General features: G+C 35.8%; 1 long non-coding RNA gene across 1 annotated transcript in view; it reads left to right on the forward strand.

The window, feature by feature from the left end:
• The window catches only part of LOC120323831, a 118848-nt gene extending 114072 nt beyond the window's left edge, over window positions 1–4776 (forward strand). Inside the window, exon 5 of the long non-coding RNA XR_005564707.1 lies at window positions 4766–4776. This is a non-coding gene — a long non-coding RNA (uncharacterized LOC120323831). The remainder of the gene's footprint in view (window positions 1–4765) is intronic.
• The last annotated feature ends 18745 nt before the right edge of the window (window positions 4777–23521 follow it).

A 23521-nucleotide genomic window follows, 5' to 3' on the forward strand; every position in this document is an offset into this window, starting at 1 on the left:
TTTTTTGTGCAAATATTGGAGTGTAGAAGAGTGACCAATAAAACATAAAATTATTAGTTCAAAAGAATTATTTAACTATTCCCAGTGTTAGAAGTATGTAGAAAGTGATCAAATAGCTCAGTCTTTCAAACAGAAACATTTTCAGGGCAGGCACCAGAGACTAAGTTTACAGTTTTGCTCTATTCATGTCCTTTAATGTTTAACAGAAAAACGTAAACAAATAATTATTCATTCAGTCATAGATATATCTTCAAACTGATCTTTTGCAGAAAGTTACTGAGTTAAATGTTGCTTGTTTGAATCCACTTTTACCTGTCACAAAACAGGTTAGGAAAAGAATTCCTGAAAAGTCAAAATCTCTCTTTACCTTGACAGACACAAGATAAATCAAGAGCTCCAGCTTATCTTTCAGTAAATATAAATACATAAAAGATTCAGAAAAAGCTTGTTTTAAGTAAGACACTTCTCCACAAAACTTCTTTTGAGTCTTCAGGGTTCAAATATTTAACTGTATGTCAGAAAACTTGTGTGTAACAGTGACTGACCCTACCTCTTTCTTCTTCCCTTTGATATGAGATATCATCTGGTAGACTTTCTATAAAAAAAAAAAATCCTAAGTTTACTTTGATAGGCTGGACCTTTATGTCAGAAAGCTGTGACACTGGGCTTCAGGACTGTTATTTTTAGTCTCTCAATATGTTTGGAAAAGGCAAATCATCATGAAATTATCTGTAGGGTTCGAGCTAAGGAAAGATTCATCCAAAAGCATCCATTTACATATGTCAGCATAGACAACATAGATACAAATATCTGTAAGAACACCACTGACGAAGGAAAAGAACCCAAATTTAAACTAGTTATTCAAGATGAAATTATAGTCTTTTCTCTCATCAGTGGCCTGATTTCCTTATGAGATCCTGCTTGCATGCATCGTATCTTGTATCTCAGGTTGTCCTCAGAGAGAGTGCCTACAGGCAAAGTATATGCTAGCTTTCCTGTCCAACCCACTTGTATTCCATTTTTTTTTCCCCTGCTCCTCCTATTACAGAATATCACATAATATTCTGAGTTGAAAGGGACCCATAAGGATCACTGAATCTAGCTCTTAGGTGAATGGCCCATGTAGGGATCAAACTCATGATCTTGGTGTTATTAAACACCATGCTCTAACCAACTGAGCTAATTTCAGGGTTATCTTCACCCCATTTCTTTTGTCTCTATTTCATTCAGGCAAAAAAGCAGTATCAAAACTGACTAAATCCAGGTCGTATTAATACTTTATTTTTTTTAATAAGTAGATATTCTGCTGTCAGATGGATTTCTTTGGCTTATTGATGATCTTCCATTTTAGTAAGGGTAACCCCTCAGAACTCCATCATCAAAAGTATGAAGTACTCCATTCACACAACTTCCTTACATGAGCTTGCTTACTAAAAAATACTACTGCTAAAAACATCACAAATTGAATGTAGGGTGTTGGGCACTATTAGTAATACTTGCCCTGAGATGTGATCTGTTTGCAGTCAATCTCTATAGAATGCTAATAAGTTTTAGACTGACATTCAAAGCACCATTTTGATGAATACCATAATAGCAGCAAACATGTATTAGCAAACAGTATTGAAGTGTTTGAAGCTTACCTGTATAGAAGCAGCATTGCTACATATCAGGGTACACATGAAAATTTTCATGCAATATATTAAATAGGGACACTAATTGCTTAGCTTTCATTCTAAGTATTTTTGCAGTGAATCTCATGGAAAATTTATGCCTAGATTTTTTGTCTTTATTTACAAATTGTGGAATTTAGCTAACTAATTAAACTAAATGTCTATGCTAAGTGACTTGCCTCTAGTTTACTGAAAAATTTGCAATGCATTTATTGGGTTCCAGGGCATTTCACTTACAGTACATTAGTTTAGCAAGAGCACCTCTGAGTTTCCGTGTAGATTCTGAAAGCCATACTGTAAACGATGTGTTATTGTCTCTTTGTTGCACACCTGCACGCGTTTCATTTATCTGTCGCTTTTCTCTTTACTTTTGCATTCCAAACAAGCTACAGCTGCACAGCTCATATGCTGGTGTTATAAAGAGACAATTAATAAACATCTATGAATCCACAAGGTGATTAAATATTTTAATACAGGTACCTCAGTGTATCTAAAATCTTTAGTACATATGACTGTATAGTGAGATGTTAGTGCAGTTTCTATAGAATTAGTCAAGTTTTCGTATTACCTTTGACAGAAGACAAATATGTATGATTCGCTAAGCTGGAAATCACTGTAACACACCAGATGTCTTACAGCACATCATAGAAGGTGCAGTTCACGAGTCTTAAGGAACTACCACCAAAAATTCTTTTCCTATTCATATTCTATTATGGAAGAGTTTTTTTTTTGGTGTTGTTGGACTTCAAAAGCTTTTTAAACTTTTCTCTGGAAAAACTGTGTCCTGTAACTATTTTTCCTGCATTTCTACATGCCATACTATGACTCACATTCAGGATTTGGTGGCTTTTTTAATTTTATCAGATCTGTGGAGCATTTGAATCGAAAGGGTTTCCTGGGCTAGACTGCAGGAAAGATTATGGATATCAAAAGTGCCATTTGAACAGCACTTAAACAGTTAAATCCAAAATGGTGGTCCTGGAAACCCTGCTGAACTATTGCCTAACCCCAAAGGGCTCCAAACTGTGAATTGTACTCTAATTTCAACTTCAAGGAAAATCTCCTTGCATCTTGGAAGTGATATCTTCCTGTCCAACTCATGTTTAGCTGCTCTTAAGAAAGCTTTGTCTACTAAAGTCTCCTGATGACTCAGGAAAAACATCTCAGATCTATGCAGAGCTCAGTTTCATGTAAAATGCAGTAGTGGTCAACACTCAGTTTTGAAATCTTTTCTCCTTTCCCTTTGCTGTTACAAAATTCACCCTAGAGAAAGCAGACTCTTCTGTTTCACAATTTCTAAAAGTCTGGTTGTTTTTAAAATATATAATTGATCTTTAGAAAAGGGACAAAAATTGATGTTTCACTGTCAGTGTTTTCTTTTCTTATTTATTAATTAACTTCATGGATGCATCTATTCAATGTAAGAAAGAAAAGTCAACAGTGCTGTGAATTTTTGTTTTGTACTGTAATCTCTCCTAATAGTTGTAGTTTAGTTCAGTGTTATCTAAAGCTTTAAAAAACCTTCTGAGTGTGCAGGAAGAATAAAAATTATCAGAGCAAGGCACCTCAAAACTAACACGTCATACTTCACTGTATTAAGTGCAATGTGCCTTTTATAGTTATTTATATCATCACTATCATCAGTCTTTTTTTCTTCCCAAATCTTTGCTTTATTACTCAGGATATCAGTTGAACAGGACTCTTTAAATGAAAAAAGAGAAAGGCAGTCTCTGTTGTAGTTTGCTTTCATCTTGAAATGTGTGATTTGAAGTTTTGACTCATAAATCTTCTATATCTTGCTCAAAATAGATAATATTAATTTCCTCATAAACTTTTGTGGTTTCTCAGCAGTTTGGTTTGAAGCACCTAGTGCTTCAAAAGCAGATCTGATGAATTTATATTGCTAAAGTCCTGACTGAGTTATGTGATTTGCACCATGCATAGGGACACTACAGACCCCACTGTTTTCGACTGCAACTGTGAATTGTCGGTGGTTTAATAGCCCAGACCTTTGGATTTCAAACAGGGTTTCTGCAAAAACAGAACACATAAATTCTGTCTGCCTGTCGAGGGCATACTTTGAAACTATTGCATTGCCAGAGAGAAGTAGCCAGGTAAGAACCCAGTATTTCAGCACTACATCCAATTGTCCTCACATTTAAAAGGGGATACCAAGCCTTTGTTAATCCCTTTATTGTTATAGGGTTGTTACAGGCAAATACATCTCCTTGGAGACCTTAGAGATCATTCATTATATGCTCTAAAAGGAGGGGATTCTCATGTAGTAGAATGATATCATGCAGTTAATGGTTATGCACAGGGGATATACAGTGCTAAGGTACAAAGATAACTGTGAATTCACAAAGATAACTGTGATAACTGTGATTCAACTGTTAAACTCACAACCTTGACATTCATGTCTTGCTGCTACCTGCATATTTTTTCCTAATCCCTTTGTGATTCACAAGTTTGGTTTTTTTGTAGAAAATACTTATTTCTAGTTATTCCATTCCAAATATTTTTATTACATCACCTTTTTTTTTCTATGCTAGCACAACTTTTTTTAATCAAGTAATTTATCTACTAAAAGTAGAGTTCAGGACTGAAATAAAAGTTCCCATAGAACTGGGTTGAATTCAGAATATATTTTTGTCCCATAAATGTAGAAGAAAATATTTTGGAATTTTTTTCTTTTTCTCTTTTTTTTTTTTTCTGTAAAATGAAACTGATTAGGGTGGTTTTTTTACTTCAATATTAATTAATCTTCTTAATACCTAATATTTCTTAACTTGAAGGCTTTAGTCCAAACTGATCTAAAATATCCTGTACTTAGTCAAACACAAACCTTATTTTGGCAAAATGATGTTGTTTCTGTTTTTGGTTGAAAAAAACCCCCAAAAACAAACAAGAAAAAACCCAACCCCAAGTAATTTCCTCAGTTCTTTCTTCTACCTTTTTTTTCTTTTTTCTTTTTCTTTTTTTTCCCCAAGCTGTCATCCTCTATGTGATTCTACACTAGCTTGTCCCAGTCTGATGATCTGCTGTTGTCTTTCCTCCTTCATGCTCTAACTCCTGCCTCTTGCTTTTCTCTCTAGGCATGTTACCATTAGAGATAGTCATCAAGTTATCTTCTAGCAGCTGGAGTCCAGAAGTGACTTGGAGAATCTAGAGGAGAAAAAGCATTTCCCTTCCCCTGGGAGTGCAGTGAATATGGTGAATTATTATGCAATGGTTATGCGTGTTCTGCACAGTACAGGAATACAGTCAGGGAAGGCAAGTCTTTGCAGAATTAACTGCTAAATTCTGACCCATGTTACTTCAACATATGCACACTTCATTTTTATAACTGTATAATATAGGAAGATCTTCAGGGAAAGGCAGATTCTTGTCTCTAGTCAGTCCAGTTTTCAAGCTTCATGTTCTGCTGCAGTCTTTAGGACTTCTGTGTGAAGTGGCTCTAAGAGTTTGCTAGGACATAAAAGTGTATTTCCTTTTGGTTTTGTTCTTAGAAATGATTGAACATTTTTGCCTGAGAGTTGTCTAAAAGGTTTTATCTGAGATGTATGGCTTGCAAGATTTTGATGCTATTGGTTTAAATATTTTCAAAATTAGTTGTAGCTAAATGGAAAATAAAAATATAAAAGTTAGTATTATAAACTCAGAGGTAGAAATACTGGACAGAGAAATTCTTTCCTGATTATTTCAAATGCCAGGCATACTTTCACCCAACACAATAACAGGCTCATTCAAGTACTTCCTCTGGGAGAAAAGTCCTATAGTAGTTTACCTCTCTTGAGATGAAAAAGAAACTGTATGAAGACTTCAGTTACAGAAGGACTTTTTTTCTGGACTAGTCTCTTGTTTCAGCTGTCTTGCAGTCTTGCCGCAGGTATACCAACAATGTAAACTGCATTTCCATGCTTCATGTGGCAGTTTTACTTGGATAGGATAAGATATTCACTATATTGTTTTCTAAGCAGCTGACGAATTCGAGAAGCCCACTGTATTCACAGAAGTAGACGAGGTTTCACTAGTGTGGCTGTAAGCAGAATTTGACCGATAAAATGGTCTCTTTCTTCTCTGCGATATTGCTTGTGTCTGCTGGTGACAGGGTTGCTTGTTTTATCTCAAAGCTTTTGTCTGTTCTACTCTCCAGTAAGACCCTTCTTCCAAATGGTTCCATGCTTCTAGGCATATTTTAATAATTCATCACAAAAAGCTAGAGTAAGCAAGATAAATAACACAGCATGATCTATGGCTGCACCTCAAAGGCAGGAAGCACAAATCGTGTTTAACCACATAAACATCAAGCTCTCATCTCACTTTACAGACAGGAAGAGTACTACACTTGGTAAAAAACCACCTAATTTATAAACACCTGACTTAATATAAAAAAGAGAAGAAATGGGTGGGAAAGTTCATAAAATAGATGGTAATTTTTTTAAGGGAACATTATTAAAAAACATAAAGGTGCATTCATGTGCATAACAGGTTTTTTTTTTTTTTAATTAATATAAAACCAGATAAATATGTCAGTGGTAAATGTCAACTATATTTCTCCTACATTTTAATTTTTTGCTTTCTCTGAAGAAAAATCTCAGTCGTTGTTTAAGGTCTTTATTCAAATTGAGGCCCTTGCATGTTATTCAGGATTATTCGGACTATTTTTGTAGAACTAACTCGTAAAAAATATACCTGATCCTGCAACTACTTGACAGTTGAGTTCTCTTTCTTCATCCTCCCTTCTTCTGTACTTGCTTCCAAGACCCTATTCTTTCATCTTCCAAACTTCTTAGAAAATTCCTCCTTCTATACCTGTCCCCAGAACTCCCGTCTCTTCCTCTAAACTTTTCTTGGTGATATAGATGTCTATCCAATCATCATATTTCTAAATATTTATCAAAATAGTTGATAAACTGTTCACATCTTCACTGTATGCTCCAAGACAGCAAAGGCCTGAGCATCCCCAAACACTAGGCATTTGGGCAGTGAAGCTATAAAATGGCAATGTGTAGAGGAAAAAAAAGGGTAGGTTTTTTGGGATACCTGGTGGGAAAAAGAGTGGCAGCTCCTAATGTTCCTGATAGCATTAGCTTCTGCTCTGTGCCTTCTGTTCCAACTTATAGATAAGAGGGGATTGGGCAACCGTAGAGAGAGCACGGAGATAAGGTTCACTGCGCAGATGTCAGGGAACAAACTGGGTGTGATACAAATGTACCAGGAGATGTGCTAGAAACGTCCAATAGCCTCACAGGTCTTTAAACTCACTGTTTTTTCTAGCAGTATTCTTTTTTGGAGATTTGCAGAAACTTCATTCTTAACAATTCAACACAAATCTACTGCTATGTCTTAAAAAATTCTTTTAACTTAGGTATTTTTATACAGGAAGTTTGCATTCTGAGAATCTTTTGGTCTTCAAATGACACTTTTCCTTTGGCCCATTGTTTGCATCTTCCTCTTCAAATTCTATATTTTCCCCCTAATTCTTTTACTCTCATGAAGTGTTCCATTCATTTCTACTACAGAATACTCACAAATTGAGTCAATGGTTCAAGACAGAGGAATGATCAAATGTCTGCTTTTATGTATTTTTAAATAAGAGTGATAGTGTAGATCAAAAAAGCTCTGTTCTATCACCAGGATTTTGATCTCTTGTGAAGAAAAATCTGTGATACCCATGGACCATAAAATGGTTTGATACAGATTGAGAGCAGCTCTGATGAGAAGGACTTGGGGGTGCTGGTGGGTGAGAGGCTGGACATGACCCAGAAATGTGCACTTGCAGCCCAGAAAGCCAAACCTATCCTGGACTGCATCAAAACCAGCGTGGCCAGCAGGTTGAGGTAGGGGATTCTACCTCTCTGCTTGGTTCTTGTGAAACGCCACCTGTAGAACTTCATCCAGCTCTGGAGTCCCCAGCAGTGGAAGGACATTGAAGCAAGTCCAGAGGAGGATCGCCAAGACGATTAGAGGGATGGAACACCTCTCCTATGAGGAAAGGATAAGAGAATTGGGATTGTTCAGCCTGGAGAAGAGAAGGCTTCAGAGTGACCTAATTGTAACCTTGCAGTATCTAGAGGGAGCCTACAAGAAAGATGGAGAGAGACTATTTGCAAGGTCATGTAGTGACAGGACAAGGGGGAATGGCTACAAGCTGAAAGAAGGTAGGCTTAGATTAGATATTAGAAGGAAGTTCTTTTGTGTGAGGGTGGTGAGGCGCTGGAACAGGTTGCCCAGAGAAGCTGTGGTTGCTCCATCCCTGGAGGTGTTCAAGGCCAGGCTGGACAGGCAGTCTGAGCAATCTGGTCTAGTAGGATGGTGGCATACATAAATGCCCTTTTGGCAGGGGGAGTTGGAACCAGATAATCTTGAAGGTCCCATCTAATCCAAGCCATTCTATGACATCATTTAAACAGAATGAATTTGGACAGCACCCAGAGGGGTTGACTCAGGATGAATGTTTCCCAATACTTCTTTTTACACTTCAGTGATTTTACTTGAGAGAGCCAAGTATTGTTATTGAACAGTAGCCATATAATGTACAGTATTAATCATTTAACTTCCAAATATAATAAATGCGGAAGGAAGTACTTAAAAATAAACTGCATTTGACAGTGATTTATGTGAGTGTATCTCTTGTCTTTGTGATCTTTCTGTGCTCTTTTGGGGATAAAAAGTAGATTGTTACCATACTACAAGTCCCATCCTCCTGTCTCGCAGAAGGACTTCGGACAGAGGAACAGAAAAGCATTACATTCTGGTAAACTGTACTTGGTGTGGGAAGAAATCTTCAGCTTATATTTTATGCACTAGCTAAATTCTTTCCCTGATCTGTTTCAGATTCTTAAGTGCTGCCTATAATGTAAACTACTGGGATTAGACAGCAGGTGTTTGCTTCAAGTAGTCATAAATTCTTTTAAAAGGCTTTGAAATGTCAGTATCAGTTAAAAAGTCTTGGTGGGAAGTTAGCCACTGTGGAGATTTAATGGAAATTTTCAATGGAGTGCTTTTCTTCTAAGAATTATATCAAATTATCATTCAGCGATGACAGAAAATAGTCAACTGAATGCCTCCAAGATGCTTCCTCTTCTGAAGCCCATGTGTACTGAAATGATGCTGTTTTCAGGGCAGTACTGGTTTTGTCAGACTTCTCAATTCCTGCATGCATGACACAGCTGCCATGGATTCTGCTTGAGGCAAAACCATTCTGCATTTTGGTGTTGTTTTTTTTCATCTCTTACTCTGGCAAACCTTTCCTAAATTTCTTACAATTTTCATTGACCCTACTCTTATCATGTTAATTTAGTATTTTCTCCCTTACTTTCCATACTTCTAAGGAAATATTTTAGCTTTTCAGCCACCTGAATAATCACTAAGACAACGAATGGTTATTTTGTGTGTAAACATCCAGATAAAACTAGAGTTAGGAACAGACATTGTTTCAGTGGAAGAGATCTAAAATTTGTGAACTGATTTAGAGATATTGTAATAAAAGTAATCAGATATATAACATAAAATGGATGCCCAAAATATGCTATGTCTTTAATTTTTTTCCAGAATATGATGTACACAGCAGTTTTGATAGTTAGCAGGTTGCTATACACTAGCTCTCTAAGGAATATACATAAATGAGTGTGTGTACATATATATATGAATTTATTCCAACAGCTAGGATATATTTACAGTGATTTACATACAATATTTCACATGAACAATTGTTTCCTTTTTATCTGTGATGTTCTCAGTAAAGGTACATTTCACTCTGGTGTACCTTCCTGCTGACTTAGCTGAAAGAAGATCATGGTAGAATAACTGATCAATACTAATGTACATTTTAGTGACAATGTCATCAGCAGAAAGGAACCAGAGGTAGTCCCTGATGTTATAAAATGTTGACTTGGATACACTTATGTGATACTGCAAGTTTATGATGGAATTTCTAAAGATTTTTATGTTTTAGTAGCATATTGCTTTTTACAACATTGTTTGCTTTTACCTCAAAGGGACATAAGAAAGAAGACACTTTAGACTACTCTTTAAAATAGGCAAAAAATGTGTTGAAACTTTTGGAAATTTTCAGAGAAGTTCTTGTAGAGCATGAGAAAGGATCACTTACTGTGAGAAATCGCTCTAATTGTTGTTGGGAATATCTCATGCAATTCTGTAAAGATTCTCAGTCTCTTTCTTCTTGTTTTCATCACCTCATGAGAGATCCTTTCTGTGAGAGTTAATTGCAGCAGAGAGGTAGTGGAATGCAGTGCTGATCTTTCACAAGGAGACTGCTACTCAGTGCGTAATTCTGTAAGAAAGTGGTAAAAATATTTCACTTATTGTTTTAACATACCAATGGAACAACACTGCCATAAGATTATGAACAAAGAAATATCAGTTTTATTCCAATCTTGACTCTCTATATTTCTACAAATTGAATTCAGAGGAAGAGTAATACGTAAATATGACTGTCAGCTGATTGTATTGAGTTGATACTACATGATATCAATTTTGTTTAACAATTTTATTGACCTGTTTACTACATAAAAAAACTTTATTTGGGTTTTGTATTGCAGTTTTTAATTCATTTTAAAGGACTAGTATTTCTTTAAAACAAACAAAACCCACTGTCATATTAATTTCAGCAATGCACATAACATTCTTTTTGGTGACCTGGTTTTCATTTTACCTTTAAGATTTCCATTTCAAGGCAGCTTGCTGCTACCTTGAACTCTGTATTATTTACTTTAGTTATCACTTGGGGCCAGAGAGGATATGTCTTCATGCTACTTGTATAAATAAACAATCATTTTTGTTGCTTTAATTCCTAAAATCATCAACTGTCCTTCACGTGCATTCCTGTTTATTGACAATTAGGATAGGACTTGATACAAAAGGTTGATTCAACGCTTACAAAGTGGTGAATCATGTTTTCTAGGTGATTGTGTCTTTCATTTTCTACAGAAGAGCCAAGATGACCATGCTGAGCCAGACATTTGACTTTCAATCATCAGACGTCAGGTGAAACATCTCGCAGGCATAACACATAACTTGCATTCTTGTGGCTTTTCAGACCTTAGGTTTCAAAGTTTGTTCATTCTATGCAGTCCTCAAGAATCCGGCTACCAAGAGGAGATTTATTTAAAAGTTTGAGTTCCCCTGCTGGAAAGTGTCCAGTCCGGTAAAAATGGGTATGAGAAAGGAGCATGGGTGAAGCAGGTGAAGGTGCACAGATCACACAGCTGGTCTCCTGACCAGACTCTTTTAGAGTCTGTCTGGCAGAGACATTATTCACAGTAGGTAGTAATGCACACACAACTTAAATGCCATATCTCATTTTGTCTTTTCTGAGCATTTGATTTTGACAGTGATATGGATGAGGTGACTTTTATGAGTTTTAGATATTGTGCTGGCATGATTTTTTCAAAGAGATTGATTTATGAATAGTAGTAGATGAATTTTCTGTTTTTCAAAAATCCTTACCTCAGAAAGAAAATTGATATTTTCAAGCTGGTAGAAATCATGATATTTACCAAAAAAAAAGAGGCCAATTTAAAAAAAAAAAAAATCAACACTACAGCTAAGCATTAACTTCTATGACAATTGTGATAAGCAAAAATATTCATGACCATGGCTTTTTTTCTTTTTATTTCTGGTCAGTTTCTTTCACATTATAGCTTACTGTGATTTTATGTATATAGTGCCAAGCGTAAAGACTATTATTAACATGGTAAAAGTGTTTCTTAATTTAATACCTTCCAAGATGATGCTGAAATTAGTTTTGGAACAATTTTCAAGCACTTTTTAGAATGTCTTATTGTCATCTCTAATTGTGCTTCTTCATTCTCCTTGGGTGAAATATTAAATATTATATACACTTGTTCATGCCATAAATCTTTGATTATTTTACTTGTTTATTTGATGGTCAGAAGACATGAATTCTATTTTACTATAGTTTTATTACTTCGTCACACCAGTTGCAAAGGGATATATCTGTTCTATCATTTTTCGAAAGGTTAATGTGACTCTTAATCTCTCTTGAATGTATGCTACACACAATATCTGCTTTATTGCATATCCATTACAGAACCAAAGCTTTGCACATTTGATCAAAACTGAACAGATCCTTTTTCCTCTCATCCTCTCAAAAGCCCTTGTTTGCCTTAAAACTTAATGTAACAATTTTGTTATAATCCCTTTACTATTTTCAGCAAATTAGCTAGCAGGCACAGTAAGAGTGTCTAGATGCCAGAACAAATAGATATGCACATTTCCTTCTCTACCAACCATAGCCTAGTTTAAATTGTGCTAGTAGTGAAGCTACTTCAGTGGAAGAGACTTTTAATTTGTAGACTTGATTCTTAACATTTCTTTGATGGCAGAAACAGGATTTACAGTTTTCTTCACTAATAATAGTGTCTTGGAGGAAAATAACTTTGCTATGCAGAACTTTGGCAGAAAGTTTTTTTTACCAGAAACCCCCAGACAAGGCTCTTCCATGGTCCATTTCCATTTATGGGCAGCCAGCTGTTTCCAAGGTATGAAAAAGGTTATAAGTCACTTGCAATTATCTATTGCCCATATAAGAAGGCCACAGCAGTAGGCAGTGAGAAGACCTGGAGCCACCTTGTAGTGATATAATGGGTGCTACCTGTAGAATGGCTAATGCAAGAGTGTATTTAGTTTGTGGAAAATTCTCCAGTGGGTGCTTGAGATTTGGTAAGAGACAAGGTCACAAGCAGCAAAAAAAAAAAAAATAAAGAAAATGGTCCTATGGAGCATCAAAGGAACTATAGTGAATTTGGAAGAGAGGACTCTCTCCAAAAAGGTGGGCCAGATATTTGCAGATATTTGCAAGGTATAATGCACAGAGCTGTGTGTTACCTCCCAGATGTGATAGCTTCAGGGCAGAGTGCAGGGCTACTACATGCAATAGCCCCATGTTTATGAACTCTGCTGGGAGGACTCTACAAGCATGTCTGTTTTTCTGTTTGTGTACAGTTGTAATCCTTTGGACCCCAGTTGGCTCATTGTCAAACCAGCACAGATGCTTTCTTATCTTGCTTTCCAGCAGTAGCATTGTGCTTAAATCATCTGCTCTGTAGAAATGCCGTGCAACATTGACAGGAAAAACCTTATCTATTCTTGCTTAGGTAACCACTGAGAATGCCAAGACAGACGTGTACATTGCTTGTTTTGCAATCCTTTTTTTCCCCCTCCTAAGTATTCTGTTTTCACTGAAGTGTAAATAATGTTTTGTTTTATTTTGGCCACAAGCTTTTGGAAAGAAGACTCACAAATACTTAGATCTAGTTAAATATGTTTTCATCTAGTTCAAGCTTGTTAAAGGTGTGAGAGAATTGCAAAAATACTTAACTTGGGAAGGAGAAAATAGTACAATTCGATCTATGACTGACAGTTCCAGCCAAAATAATATTGTTCTGGTTTTTCTATTATAAATCTCAACTGGCAGAGCATACTTAAGGACAAGAAACAAGATCAAGTACAGCATCTTCAGAGTTTTTCAACCATTCGGATTTGGAAGGCACATCAGTACTTGCTCTGGCATGTTGGACTTGCTTGCAGTTTACAAGAAAAAGCCAAGAAACTGCACTATGTTTTACTGTAGTACTTAAAGATAATGAAAAGATTCAGATATTCAAACATCTTCTTAGTAAGAGCCATATGTATGACACTGAGCAAAAGATTCAAAACTTCATGCTCCTTTCCAAATTAAGCTTGTTAGACTATCTTCCTTTATAAGTTAAAACCAGGAGGGATACTCCCCTTGCTTTTCAGTATTTTATTTCCTTTGCAAGCATAGTAAACATGACATGTCTGACTTGATATCCATAAACACAAAAGGGAGGACATGATGTCAGCATTTTCAAATTTATTTATTCCCAAGAATGTCACAGTGATTAGAAAACTAAGTAAATCTATGCTATTATAAGTAAATATTTCAGAACCTGCAGGGAAATATTAATTTTTCTTCATCTGCTTTCTCTTCTTGCTAGTCCTGCACAATGGACTTAGTTATGACTAATTCTTCATCTCTGCTACCTGCTCACTGCCCTCTGTATGTCATTCAAAATCCCAGCGGTGACTTGGAAAGGCTAGATTCAAAGTTGCTCAAGATTCACCCTAGAAAATGTTAAAAAAACCAGAAAAGATAACTACCATCCAGCATGTTTTATGCTCTGAAGGGGTCACTTTCTGATCCATGAGTTGTTTTTCTGTCTCTTTCAAACAGAGGAAATCCTTAGCCCTGAAATATATTTTTAGCTGCCTTGTGCAGTGCAACAGGTCCAGACAACTGAATACCTCTACAAGCTTTCAGCCTGTGTCCCAAGAAAAAGCATTGGGAAACAGAGATCATCTTCAGTCAGGATACTTAGCTTTTCGATAAGTTCTTTTTTTTTTTTTTATATACAGAAAAAAGGAAAGAGAATATTTATGGCAATATGAGATTCCCAATATGAGAAAGTCCTAAGATTTTTCATCACCTTTGCTAATCCTATTGGAATGAAATTAAAAATTAATTTTCAAAAAAGAACATTAAAGGCAATTTCCATCTGGAAGGGACCTAAGACAGGATTTCCTGATAAGTTGATATTCTAGACTCTGAAATATTTCCTTCACAGAAGGAAAATATTTGGATGAATGGGCAAGTACATTGTAGAGTCTTCCAGTTAACTCAAGCCACTTTAAAATGAACAGCAAAAAGACCACTTTTTGCAGATTGCCTATGAAATATTAAACATCAGCAAAAATGACCCAGAAAGTACTCTCATTCTTAGCTGTCTTTATGGTGTTGGTTTTTTTTTTTTTTGCTTTTACTTTACCCTCTCTATATAAAGCTTTGATGAAGAGGAATGAAGGGGCAGACTTGAAGACAAATTTGCCTGATGGTACAGCAATCAAGTTACATCTTTATCAAAGTGACATCCAGCAGAATGCACTGAAGATCAGTTAACAATATGGCAAAAATACTTCAACACTTCACAGGTGTATTATGCTGAACTACAGAGAAACTAGTCAGGAACTGGCTGTTGCAGAAGCACGGTGAATACTTCTGATGAACTTGTCAGCCAAAAAGACCTAATAAGTTTCTTTTTTCACCTGGAAGTGTTAAAGGAAATATATGTTCCTTTGAAAGACTGAGACTAGCTCTGATACTGACTTTTTTATGATTTATCTTTTATTTTTACTCTACTCTGGACATGCTGACCAATTCTAAAATTTCAAACTGATTTCACAATTCAGTAATGGAGAATACTTAATATTTTTTGATTGAACAAAAGAAGCTCTCAGTACAGGAAAAGTATTTCCAGTCCAGCCCTACTCATAGTGCTTTTCGATTGCTCCTGGAGATGTTATTTGGATGAAAGCTCTTGTCAGACTCTATAAAATGACTGACGAGGCCAAATTGGCATGCATTAAGGGAAATGACGGGAGAAAAGCTTAATCATGCCTGTACCAATAGATTCAAGCTATTTTGGTGATCACGCTGCCATCCTGTGTGTGTCAGTAAGGCTTCACTTTCATCTCTGTAGAAAGAGCTATGAGGCAAAAAGGCAATTGGCCTTGATTGCATGCCAAGAGAGGCCAAACAGAAAAGTAAAGCTTCCTTGGCACTGATAGGATAACTGGTCACACTAATAAACTCTACTGTGTCCCACAAAACAAACAAGAAGATACTAGAAAATGGAGGAATTAAATTCTTTTGCACAAGGAAAGCCTGGAAGTACCCCCCTTGGCCTTCTCAGTCCCTAATCCTGACCCTGTTCTGTTAGAAAAAAAGTCAATGGTAAGTGTGGAATGATGTTAACCAACTGAGTAACCATCAGGTTACTCTGATATAATGACTATACTATTACTGCGGCTGATATTGAGTATAAGCTGCTAATTAAGAAAAGGTTAGTCCAACCTTTTTTCATAATTCCAGGTGGGTTTATTGAACATCCACCATGAAGAATTTGGATTTCTCCATAGTCACGGCCTATACTGGAGGCTGGAAAAACTCACTAATGAGAATTTTTGAGCAACACAGCTGATAAACCTTTAGCTTCTTGGGGCAGTATTGGAAATACAAGAGTCTGGCTTGCAGATAAAACTCCTGAGTGTCCCCCTCTGTCATATTGACTTTTTAAATCCTAGTGTGCAGAATAACCAAGTTAGCAGCATTATTTTGAGAAGCTGGAGACTGACAATCATAATACAATACTGCTTTGGAAGCAGATATTATTCCTTTGACTACAACTGGCCACTCTTTTTCTATAGGTGGGTGAACTCAAGGACCAAGTTATCTCCTTGAACATTATTTCTCTGTTTTCCTTATTTTCCTTAAATATTGATTAGCATTGCTATTAGAAAGAAAATAAGCTCTACAGGACCTCTGCTTTCCTCCAACCCTTTGCTAAATTCATAGGAGAGGTGAAAATACTAAAAAGATATTAATTCTCTGTGTTTGAAAGTGAAAAGAATACTGCTGTGTCACACAGGAGTTTATTCCAAGTTCTTAAGCTTAATTTCAGTCCTCCAGATGGGACATGCTCAGACATGGTAGTGACAGACAGAATCATAGATAGGAATTCTTTGCTTTTGGTTTTTATGTCTCATTACTACAGGGTGGGGCAGTGGTAATATTGGTGGTTCCTTCTCTTGCTCCTCTCAGTCCATTCCTGTTTTTCCTACCATTTTTTTTCTGTTTGCAAATTTCTTCCCTTATGGCCCTGATCTAAATGTGATTCCCATTCTTTTACTTCTTCATTCCTTAGTTTTGCCTACTGTAAGAGACACTTCATGCATTCAGAGGCATGATCCTTTCTATATTATGTTGTCAATGCTTTTCACTTACCGTATCTTCAGCTTCTCTTTCCATTTTATCAGCAAATTCCCCTCTTTCTAGATACTGTGGGACTTTGTCACAGTTTGGCTCCTCTGTATTCTGTTTTCATTTTATTTGGACTTGTACTTATGTTTATTTTTTCTGTTATTTTTGATCTCGTGTAAGTCATTAAGCTGACTCCCCTTTATGACATGGGATTGTTTTCATCTCTTGCTGTAAAACTGCAGAATCCTTCTGCTTGATGGTGGCTGTTGCAACCTTTTTCTCTGATACATTTTTTGTTCTTTCTTACCCTGACTAATGCTCCTCATTGTCTTTTGTCAGTTCAGTTACCATGTCTATTTGCTTAATAGTATTAAGATCCTCAGGGGATTTCTTAAGTCTGGTTAGAGCCATGAAAGTGTCTGATGTGTCTGTGGACCACAATGCTATCCTTCAGAGAGTCCAGAGCTGCTATTAAAATATATATTTGCCAGATATTATGAGAAGCAATATGGAATTACAAAAAAATTCCTTATCTAAGATATAGCAAAAAATCCACCCATAATTGTTTTCACATGGCATAAAAATATGTGATGCTCTTTAATAGTGCGAGCTCCGATTTCATTGAGGCAGAATCAGCTAACAAAGGTGACAATCCCTAAAATTTTTCTGTGTTAAACAGTAGCATGCATGACTCATTTATTGCTGACAACCTGAACTGTTGCAGGCTTATATGAACACAAGGCTTTACAATTAATTCTCAGTAGTACTAGGTTATTAAAAGTCTTGATGTCTCCTTTATGATGAGGATTTTCAAGAGAACTTGAGAATTTCTGATCATGTGTCTCACCAATATTCAAGACCAAAGGCATTTTTCTGAGTTAAGTTCTGCCACTTTGACATTTACCAAATTCCCAGTCCCACAGACTCAGTGTAAGTGTTAACAAGTACTTAAATGAAGTTCAGGTTTCACTCGTGGGTCTTTTTCTTTCATTAACTTTAATGGGCTGTGAATCAGAGCTATTGAACAATGGCAATGAGAAATCAATTACTTATTATAATAAGCTATTGCGTATGTGTGAGAGAGAGGCAGATCCTACCCTTTGATGTTATACTTTCCTACATCTCTCAGGTTTATTTTTCATTTATAAACCCACAGATGGAGTAACTTCTGTGAATTCACAAAAGCACAGACCAGACTCAGAGAAGAGTCACTTTAAAGTAGTAGCCAAATCTACCTAACACATATCATGTTCAATGAATTAGCTAATAATATAACTTCGTAGGTGGTAAATGAGCTAATAAAATATGTAATATGTTTCTATGTTGGAGTCCAAAACAAGTGTTAAAATAACATTTACCATTATGTTTATAGTAATTAGTATAAGCTGCCTGGCAGGAGGTGAGTGTGCTGCACTATTACAAAAATTACAACAGGAAAAATCTTATTATTTGTATATGGGATGAAAGGAAATCTGTAAATTTATTCCACAAAATGTGCTTTATGAAAACCAACTAAGCAAAGAGGTCAGCAATGCATATTAAAATTTAAAGCCTGAGAACTAAAAACAACTGCCCACTGACTAAACAAGGACTGAAGTAACTGATTGTATTAGCCAACAAATAAAATAGAAGTGCAACATTTTATGCTTTTGAAAAAGTCATAAAATTACTTACATAATGTTGTTTTGGGTAATTTTTAGCTTCTTCCACAGAGATATAAAACAAATTAAAATTGAAAGTGAATCCTAACTGAAAAATCCAAACCAGGGAGATAAATCCTATGACTACAAATTCTGTGGGAATTGCTTTGAAATATATTAAAAGTCATGTAGTGAAATTATCAGGCTGGGCTTCATTCTGCACATTGACTTTAATGGGATTTTCCTGAGCAGGTCCAATTAGTGGCAGTGCCACTCAGCTCCAGTCACATAGCCGACAGAGCTGAGAATAGAAAAGAGTTCTCAAAACTTTTTTTCAAGTGTAACAACTGGAAATATGCTCAATTCTTTTGAACGAAGGGTCAGTTAAGTTACTATTTAATTGAAACTGCCTTGACTATTATTGCTTGGGGATACCTGCTCAGGAAGATACGTATACCAATGTTTAAATCTAGTCCCATTCAAAATGGCATTTAAGCAGGCACTAACCTTTGGGTTTAGTAACTTCACCTGTGTAAGTGCTCTCTTCTGCTCCTTTTATCCTACAGACTACAGGGTTTTTTTTCGAATGAAGGTTGAAAATGTAGAATAATGTCTCAAAAATGAGTCAGCAATGCTCCTTTGAGGTGGAGGAATGCCAACAGTAGCTGCACTGTATTAGAAAGACAGTAGCTAGAGATCAAGTGCCATGAATATTCCCTTTCACTTGGGTTTCCTTAGGTTGCATCCAGCATATCCTGTTCAGTTGTGGGCTACATGGTTCTAGAAAGGGGTTTGTCTAGTCTGGAAAAAAAAGTCTATAATAACAGCTAATTGCTATCTTCCACTGTTTAGGAGCTTAGGAAGAGCTGGGACCAGGCTTTTCATGGGAGTACAGTGAAATAAATAATCAAAGTCACAAAAGAGGCAACAAGAAAAATTTGTACTTTTACATATGATAAATGTTTTTCATGATGAAGTGGTGAAGTACTGAAGAGAAGGTACTGGAATCTCAGTAAATTTTTCAAATTTTTTGAAAATATTGAGAATTTCACAGCTGTGAGACACTGAAATGATTAATGGCTTAAACGTTGTTAAAATCACTGAAAGACTTTTGTCCAGTGCAGCAAACTGTGCAAAGAAGCAACTGCTCACTGAAGCCCTCCCCTCCCTGAATATGCCTACTAATTTGGACTGTGACAGGAACGTGAGATAAGATAAAGGTGGTACTACCACCCAGTTATTCCAGGAGAAGAATGTAGAGACTGGAATGCTGATGGCTCAGACAATCAAGGTGCAAGCTGGGTGTTGAATAAGATAAGGAAAGAGGCAAATCCTGTGAGATGGGTAGTGTTTCTTCATCCTCACACAAATGACTCAGCTATGATAACTCCCAAACATTCACACAAGGGCTCAAAGCTATTCATCTCTGGTGATGGGCTATAATAGGCTGTAATGAACTCAACTGCTTAACTGGCATCTGTAACATCTTAGAAGATGTCAAAGACTCATGAAATGTCCCCTGACCCAGTATTACATCATCCAGTGCAAAACTCCCTGTTCCAGGGGGTGGTAGCGATGGCATTTCTACCTAGCCTAAGCATCATAAACCCCATATTGGCTCTGTATTTCACAAGTCTACCCTCACTACTGTGGGCTACTCTGGACGGAGCCAGATGCAACCATCACTTCGACAAGACTGGGACTCTCACCACCAAGAAGACCACAGAAGAGGTCTGTGGGATGCCATCAGAATCCGCGGAGCAGTGATATTTTTTCTACTTAATCTATCTCCCTGTCACTCTCTTTCTCACCCCCTTTCTCCCCCCCCTCCTTTTCCCCTATTTCTTTCAATCTCTTTCTATCTCGCATTTACTGTTAAATAAAAACCTGTACTATTAACTTCAGTATATGGTCTCATTTGTATCTTAATTAGGGCAGAGGCATCTCTCTAATAATTTTAATAACTGGATCTCAACAGCAGCACAGAGGTATTTTGAAATATGAAAATAGATGTTTTACATAATTGGCAATATTTATTATGTACTCAGGCAATTGCAACCTTCTCTGAGTCTTTTTAATGTTCAAGAGACATAGACTTGTATACTCCTACTATCTGGAAATTATTCTCAGAAGTACTAGTGTGATAATTGTGTTTCAGCTGTTCGTGTTATCATTTTACTGGCTTAGAACATGCCAGTATGTTTCTGGAGTTCCAGTATGTAGCTAAAGCAATGTCAGAGAAGATATAATTCAAGATCATATGGCACCAGACTTTATATAGACCCCAGAATGTATATTTTCTTAATTTACATGCCCCTTTAATTCTCAATGTATTTTATGTTCTCTTGAAAGATAAATATTGATTATTGAGAGTTTTTTGTAATTGCATGTCATAAATACACAAAAACTCAGAAGTCATCTAATAAAGGTTGTCCTCTCAGAAACTGGACCATTTGGGAGTATTGAATTGGAATACTGGAATTATTTTTAGCTGGAAGACTCAGGTTGAGGTTGATTTTGAAATATTCTTAGTGTAGAACAATATAAAGGTATTCTACTGATGAATGTGTGAACATAATGGTATTGAGATCCTAATTAGAGTTGTAAATGTTGTTACAAAAAGAATTCCTTTCACAAGTGAAGACCTTTGATTAATAGAAATGTATTTTCAATAAAAGAACATAGTAAAAACATTGGTTAGCTTTTATTTGACTCATCTTTCCTCTCAGCATAATAAATTTTGGCTCTTCTTTATGGCTAAGATGAAAAATGTCTTTTAAGACATGTTGTAAATGCTGTGTATCTTGATATAACCTTCATGTAATAATTTCTTAATATTCTTGTAGATGAATAATTAGATGATTTATGCAATATATATTGAGGTCATTTGATAATGTAACTGGTTATTAATTTAAGAATATTGATACTAACTGGAGAAAGTAATTACCTGGCAACTCTTAAGTAAATTCCTTCCAAGAGCAGCAAAGCAGAGCACTCTTTCTAGAGGATGTTACCACTGTTTCAGAAGCTGAGAGGATTTCTATCAGAATCCAATAGTTTATTTCTTGAAATAAGAGAAAAATAAGCATTTGTTAAACCCAAATAAAATGTGACAGCTTACACAGAATACTAAATGATAAAAAGAAAAAAAATACAGCTAATATTTAAAAGGTATCTGGAATTTTGAGAAAAAAAAGTTTTAATCAGTTCAAAAGACTAATTTTAAAAAAAGCTGACGTGGATTACTGAAGTTGTAGTATAGTACAGAAACCAACTCCTGTGAAACATCAAGTTCTTCCATGATCACATGCGCTTAGAGTGGAGGCATAAACTAAGATTGGTGGAAAGAAGAGCATAAAACAATTTAGTTAAGGTTCAGGACTCTTGCTGTTCAATGATTTGCCTGTTTCAAGGCAACTTCTTATGTACCTTTTCTAGTAACTTACTTCTTATCTTTGGTATTTTTAGAAATCATTTTTAGGTTACAACCCCTAGACATGTTATAAGATATTCAGGGTATCTAGTCTGAATATCTAAGGCAGAGCTAACCAACACAAAGGATGTTTACCTATTTATTTCTTGTATTAGCTATCTTTAGTAATCATTTCTATGAGAGGCAAGACAGTCACATCCCACTCCCGCTAAGGCAAGCATTCCTGTTTTTTTTAAGTCTTTTAATCCAAGGTATGAAAGGGCCCTACAATTTTGTTTTTTGTGGTTTTTTTCCAGTTGCCTATTTTGTTTTAAATTTCCACTTTTTAATATATTAATGGTAGCAGTGCTAGTGTTGATCATTATGATCTTACTTCTTTCAATCATGATAGCCATAGAATTGGGCAATAAAAATAGTGGAGCTACCATTTGGTAATTGCTTCCACAGAGACAGTAAACGAGAGTGTAATTCTGCCTTTTCTCAAAACTGCTAGTAGCTGTTCTTAAGATAAAATTGTTCATCATTTAGCAACAGACATATAGTAAGCACAATTGTATAATCAGTGACAAAGAAGCTCATGGAAGAAAAAAACCCTTACTAGGGATTTACTCATTAAGAAAAACCTAGAGCCCTTTGCCTTAAATGAATGGACAGAACAGCTGCTAAGTGAGGAGGAAGTCACTGCCAATAGAACTGAAATGATGGACAGTAATTTCTGACAACAAGGAAAAAGGAATGGTTCTTTCTTATTTTAGTCTATTAAAATCATGCTGAAAAAAGCACTTTGGACTATTGTTTAGTATATAACCTACACTAGCAGAGAACGAATAGCAGAAAATAGGCAAAAGGATAGAAAAGGTCTTATGAGTTTCTAATTAAATGAAATTAAAGTTGAAAGGAGATTTTTTTTTCCCCAGTGACAGTAAAGATTTAGATTTGTGATGAATAAACTAAAATGTAAACTTTAATGACAAGGAAATATAGTGATATAAAAGATTTGCCCTCTACTTATTGACATAGCTAGATCAATGTTTGATTAGTTCACAGATGGTAATTGAATTAAAGCTTGGAAGTGCAATGGATAGAACATTGATTTTTCCTGTTGACTAATCAAGAAGCAACAATTTAGAAGCTGAGAGAAAAAAGTTTGCCAGAAAAATATAATTGATACTAAAACACAGATTGTAAGGCAATGACAAAATCAATAGAAGACTGAAACCATGCAAGTCTGGGTACCTCTAATTACTCAAGATTATACAGTCTAAATTCCGTTTTGGCTTTACACTACCTATAACCTCATTGATTTCAGCATGAAATTTGATTCAGTACCTACAGAACACTTTACTCCTTTTTGTTTTTCCTTTCTCACCATGACTCTTCCCCTGCTGAAATCAATAGCAGAACTCACATTAAATCTAAATAATGCATGGTCATGGAATACTGATACTGAGTATCAATAAGAGACATTCATATGAAAAATGGGAGAAATAATTTCTCCATTGATAATAATGGCAGCTATAATGATGAGGCTGTTTCTTTGCTACATTAGTTGCCTGGTTTCAATCCAGCTTACAAAAAAATCAATTTACATGCAGAGGCCTATGATAAGGATCAGGACTTGAATAAAAAATCCAGGAAAACAAATCTGCCTATTTTTAATTTCAGCAATATGAGTTATGTCAGTAAAAGTCAGTTGGTGATTCATCCAAGTGTAAAGCTAAGGATGTGTATAAAGATTGTTTTCTTGATCAGTTGAAGCATACAGAATATGTAACTACCCAAATATTTTCTGTAAATGTCCTTCTGAAGCTTTATGCTTTTCTCCAAGTGACTTTGAATTTGTAAAGATGTGTACATTTTGGAGTAGCAGCCTACCATTCGTGCTTTTCTGAACTCATAGTTTTTTGAACAAATGCATCATATTTTAATTTTCTTCTTTTTACTGTTCCAC

Source organism: Pipra filicauda, unplaced genomic scaffold, assembly GCF_003945595.2.
Source record: "Pipra filicauda isolate LSUMZ 115617 unplaced genomic scaffold, ASM394559v2 scaffold350_size761097_pilon, whole genome shotgun sequence".
NCBI lineage: Eukaryota > Metazoa > Chordata > Aves > Passeriformes > Pipridae > Pipra > Pipra filicauda.